Genomic DNA, 5161 nt, shown 5'->3' with positions numbered 1-5161 from the left:
CCGGAAAAAACCGCGAGATCGCGCGGTCCGCGAGATCGCGGGAAGCCGCGAGATCGCAGCATCCGCGATCCCGCGTAGTCGCGCGATCGCATTAAATTTTAAATTTATTTGGATCAAGTTAAATATCCGTACTCAGGGCAGACATTGCCTCTTTATGTACTTCAATGCCCGTTGCATTGAAAACCGCAAGTCCGCGCGAGATCCGAAAATTTGGAAAACCGCGAGATCGCGCGGTCCGCGAGATCGGGAGATGCCGCGAGATCACAGCATCCGCGATTCCGCGCATCGCACGATCGCATTAAATTTATTTGGATCAAGTTAAATTTCTTGCTCAGGGCAGAAATTGCCTCTTTATGTACTTCAATGCCCGTTGCAGTGAAAACCGCAAGTCCGCGCGGGATCCGAAAACTCGGAAAACCGTGGGATCGCGCGATCCGCGAGTCCGCGAGAAGCCGCGAGATCGCAGCATCCGCGGTCCCGCGCAATCGCGCGATAGCATTAAATTTAAATTTATTTTATATTTAAATTTATTTGGATCAAGCTAAATTTCCGTACTCAGGGCAGGAACTGCCTTTTATGTACTTCAATGCCCGTTGCAATAAAAAACCGCAAATCCGCGCGAGATCCAAGAATTCGGGAAACCGCGGGATCGCGCGGCCCGCGAGACCGCGAGATGCCGCGAGATCACAGCATCCGCGATCCCGCGTATCGCGCGATCGCATTAAATTTATTTGGATCAAGTTAAATTTCTTGCTCAGGGCAGAAATTGCCTCTTTATGTACTTCAATGCCTGTTGCAGTGAAAACCGCAAGTCCGCGCGGGATCCGAAAACCGGAAAACCGCGAGATCGCGCGGTCCGCGAGACCGCGAGAAGCCGCGAGATTGCAGCATCCGCGATCCCGCGTAGTCGCGCGATCATATTAAGCCCCTAAATTTAAATGTTTGGCTTATACTATCCCTTCGTGTGCAAGGTGTTCTTCGCCGCAGAAGTAGTTCCTCGCCATCTATCAACTATCTGTTTGCTGTTTATTTATTATTATTAATGCTTTTAATTATTTATTAATTATTATTATTATTTATTCGCATAAGGTGTTTGATCATCGTTCTTTGTCATGTGGCGCCGTTTCCTTTCCCCCGCCTCTCATTTCCCGTTCCTCTCAGGGTTCTGCTTTGATTTTGAGGTTTCCTTTCTGCTATCTGTGTGACTTGTGCTCGCTCTACTTTAGTTTCCAGTCATCCGCCGCAGCGCTGCTCGTCCATGCCGCTGATTGGCTGTTGTACTCGCTCGCTGATTCGCCAGTCTATCTTGCCGCTGGTTGGTCCTTTCTTCCTCTTCGTTGATTCGCTGGTTTGCTGCTCTTCCCTGTTCCTGGTTGAGTGTTCTGCCGCTAGGGGGTCTTGCTTGCTTTCCCTTTTGCTCATCTAATACCTTGGTTCTCTGTGCCTTCTTTAGTTGTTGGATGCTATCTTGTTCTACGGTTTTTCTTAATTTAACTCATGGTAGGTCTCTTACAATTTACGTTTGCCTCCTTTCCCTTGCTGTCTTTGCTTCCTATCATTGGCTAAGCCGTTTCCTATTGCCGTTTCTACTAGTTCGTTTATATTTTGGAAATTTCGCCCCTAATAATCTGCCTTTTCCTTGTCTTTACTCTGTCGAAGTTTCAAGAAGTCGTGATGGCGCCTATGCGGGAGGTACAATCAGAGAAAAAGAAAGTACAGTAGCATGCGAGAGAAAAATAACAAGCAAGCAACAGCGTACAGAGCCCGCCTTACCGTTTCTTGGTAAGTACAGATAGAAGGAGAGAGAGAAGAAGGAAAGAAAGGAAAGTGAGGAAAGTGAGAGTGAAGAGCGAAAGTGGTAAAGTGAAAACGAAAGTGGCGGCGTGAAAGTGAAAGCAAAGTAGGTATATCCCTTGCTATCCCTAGCCATAAAATACAGGATAATCTCTTTATATCTATCTAGGGCGCGTTAAAACAAACAACGAGGAGAGACTACGAGAACGAGGAGATAAAGTTCGGACCTTTTCTTCTTACCCTCGGCGCGCGCTCGCACACGGTCGTTTAATGTTTCTTTTGTCCCCTAAAGGATACATATACCGTTATATATTTACGTTCGAATATACTCTCTCGACGGTCGATAAACCGTAAAGACGCATCGTCCGATACGTTTTTCTTTTTCTGTCGCTTTCCGACGCAAAATCCCAGAAAAGGGCGAAAATGCCAGAGACAGCAAAGTAAACCGTCGGTGACTTATCTTGGTCCAGAGAAAGGGTTAAAGGACACGAGCGCACAAAAGGAGTAACAAAAACTTATTGTGACGTGGTATTTTATACCCGTCACAAGGAGCCTCCTCGGGAGACCGGACGGGTCATAGGTCGCCGTCAGATACCGTCTAGAGAGAGAACGAAGCGCGTATAATATCGTAAGAACAAATTCTGCCGCTATACTATTTTACATGTACCGCCGGAGAATGACGTCACTGTCAACGAAGGAGCGACGTACATCGAGGGAAAACGCCGCTGCTCTGCCGCTACCCCGCTCGGATCCTCCAATAGACGAAGAGAGGCAGCGGAGTAAGAGGAGAGAACCCAGCGAGAAACCGACGTACGCCGAAGGAAAGTGCCGATTCCCTGCCGCTTCCCCGCTGCGGCCCTACGATAGAAGAAGAGAGGCTGCGGAGACGGAAGAAGCCCTGCCGAAGAAGACTTCGACAGAATTCGGAAACTCCGGCAGAGGGTGGGGGTAGGCTACGAGGTGTCCTAATACCGGCGCAAGGGCTCGCGGATCCCTATTCTGTATCCCTATTCTGTATCTGTATTGCCGAGTGCTTTTTGACGTTTCTATTATCGATCCGAGAGGAGAAATCCCGAGTTTCCGAGCCCAGTGTCTGGACACCTTGGTAAGCCCCCTCAATTACCGCTATATATTTGTAAAAGAGCGCGAAATCGAGATCGTCATATCGTGGGTTGTAGACCACCTGGCCCACGTGCCATTCACGGGCAGGTTCTGCAAAGTGTGACCGGAGTGGCTTTGTCTCGTAGGGAAATTAGTTTAAGTTAGAAGGGTAAAAACCCGGGGGCCCCTGTCCGGGACGGTCGCGGATCCCGACGTCCGGACTTTTTCGGGTCGTTGAGAGATCGAGAAGCGATCTCTCGAACCGCCACTCGGCCAGATTACCGAACCTGTACCGGGGAATAGTACAGCGTAAGCTACAATCAAAGTATCGTCTCGAGTAGGCCTTTGCCAATATTGTATCCTCCCACGTCTCGATTTCGCGAACTCTTGGTACGGGATTAGAACGTAAAGTGCATGTTTGTCGTACCGGACATTTCGTGTTTGTCGCGCAACTTCTCGCTTTCTCTCTCTAGACGGTCGCCGATACAGAATCGTTCCGCGTGTAGAATTAACTCGCGTCTCGTATAAGTTTAAGTGCGTTAGATTCCGTTGCGTTTAGCATAATTGCGTCTCGTCGCGTCTCGTCGCGTCCCATCGCGTCTCGTCGCGTTTCGTCGCGTTTCGTCGCGTTGCGTTCCGTTAGAATAATTGCGTCACGTCTTGTTAAGTATTTGCGTTGCGTTTCCGTTAGATTAGTCGCGTCGCGTACCGTTCCGGGAATCGAGGAAATATCAAAGATTGTATTCCGCTTAGGAACTTGCATATTTCGCTTCCGTGGTTAAAATCTCGCGGAGATCGTATCTCGGCCTTCCGCCGAGAGTGTTACGGTTAAATCGAATTCCGATACTGGATCACACTGTACACCTAGGTTATTTAGATTTTAAATAAAACACCGCTGTTAACAAATACCGCTAAATTGAGGTTTCTTGCGAATTATCCCGAATCACGTACTCTCGTCCGCCTCCGCGTCTAGCTCCTTTACCCTTAAAGAATCCCGCCACTCTACCATTGCGTTCGGATACTGAGCTACCGAGCCGTTCCGCCGCCGATTCGAATCTTCCGCGTTTTTCCGAGATTGACATAAACGGTTTTCCCATCTTTCCGCTCTAGAGTCTCGTTTCGCGTCTAAGTTCTTTATCGCGACGCTGAGAAGCGTCTGGCGCCCAATTATCAAATAAAATAAAGCGATAAAGAACGGGTTCGGATCGGGCGCCGAAGTGCTACGCACTCGCGAATCCGCGGAGGCGCCGCGGCGGTCATCGTCGCGGGCACGGTCAAGAAGGGCCGATCGAGAATTCGCGGGCGAAGCGGGGTCGCGGGCCGTTACCGAGCTACCCGCGAAATACCGTGTAGCAATATCGAGATCGATCTTCAGGGTAAATGTCATTGTTTATTTGCGTTCGACCGTTGTTCGATAAAAGAAACTTAACACACAAACAACAATGAAGGGAGACTCTCGCAAGACGATCACCAAATAAGCGTTTATCGTTCGATGGGTTCGGGATTTTCAACGTCCGTTCGGCACAATTATGCACTTCGAAGACTGGACGACCGGAACCCGTATTGGGATCGCGCGGTCTTCCGCTTCTAATTAACGACAACGAAGCGATCTGCGCGTGTGAATGTTAAAAAACGTGGCGAATCTAGGATCTCGTAATAATTTAACCGTGAGAGAGCTTCCGTCGCTCGTTTATTTTTAACTTTTCTTCTCGTTGCATAAGCTTTCGCACCGTCGAAAAAAAATTCGACAATCATTTCAAACAACGTCGGGAGCGCGGAGAAACGCCGTAAACACGCTCTACTCTCGGCTTGCTTCCGTCAATTGGTGTCTACCAATTCTCTCACAGGGCGAAGAATCATTTTCTCTCTCGTCTAAACATCCGTCTGTAGTTAGGTGTTTCGACTCGGGAGCGCTCATTCACGGGCGGTCGTATATGGTCTGTTTTAGGGGTTTAACTAGAAACCACGACTCACGCAAGCCGAGATATGCGCATTCCGCCGAGAAGATCCTAAGACGTGGAATTGCGAGATATACGAAAATGTTCTTCTGTCGCCTGTGAAAAAATGAACACTAGCAAAGAGAGGGCGACACGGACGTTACATTTAACATTCTCCGGGTCAAACGCCGACGAAATGTTCGACTTTTCGGCGTTTAACAGTTTCGTTTTATTTAATCGAACGACGGCGGGGACGAAAACAAATTTAACAATGAAGAGAAAACCTTTTGCTGCTAAGGGCAAACGCAAGCAGTCTTTAGTTATATAAA

At 48.6% G+C, this 5161-nt stretch overlaps 1 long non-coding RNA gene across 1 annotated transcript; it reads left to right on the top strand.

The window, feature by feature from the left end:
- Window positions 1–1442: 1442 nt before the first annotated feature.
- Window positions 1443–3801, top strand: LOC143266141 (uncharacterized). The gene is made up of 2 exons (XR_013041231.1): window positions 1443–1500; window positions 1660–3801. It is a non-coding gene; the product is annotated as an uncharacterized LOC143266141 (long non-coding RNA).
- The last annotated feature ends 1360 nt before the right edge of the window (window positions 3802–5161 follow it).

This window comes from Megachile rotundata, unplaced genomic scaffold (genome assembly GCF_050947335.1).
Source record: "Megachile rotundata isolate GNS110a unplaced genomic scaffold, iyMegRotu1 scaffold0057, whole genome shotgun sequence".
In the NCBI taxonomy this organism is placed as follows: Eukaryota; Metazoa; Arthropoda; class Insecta; order Hymenoptera; family Megachilidae; genus Megachile; species Megachile rotundata.
Note: the sequence above shows the minus strand (reverse complement) of the source record. Positions and strands in the feature narration are given on the sequence as shown.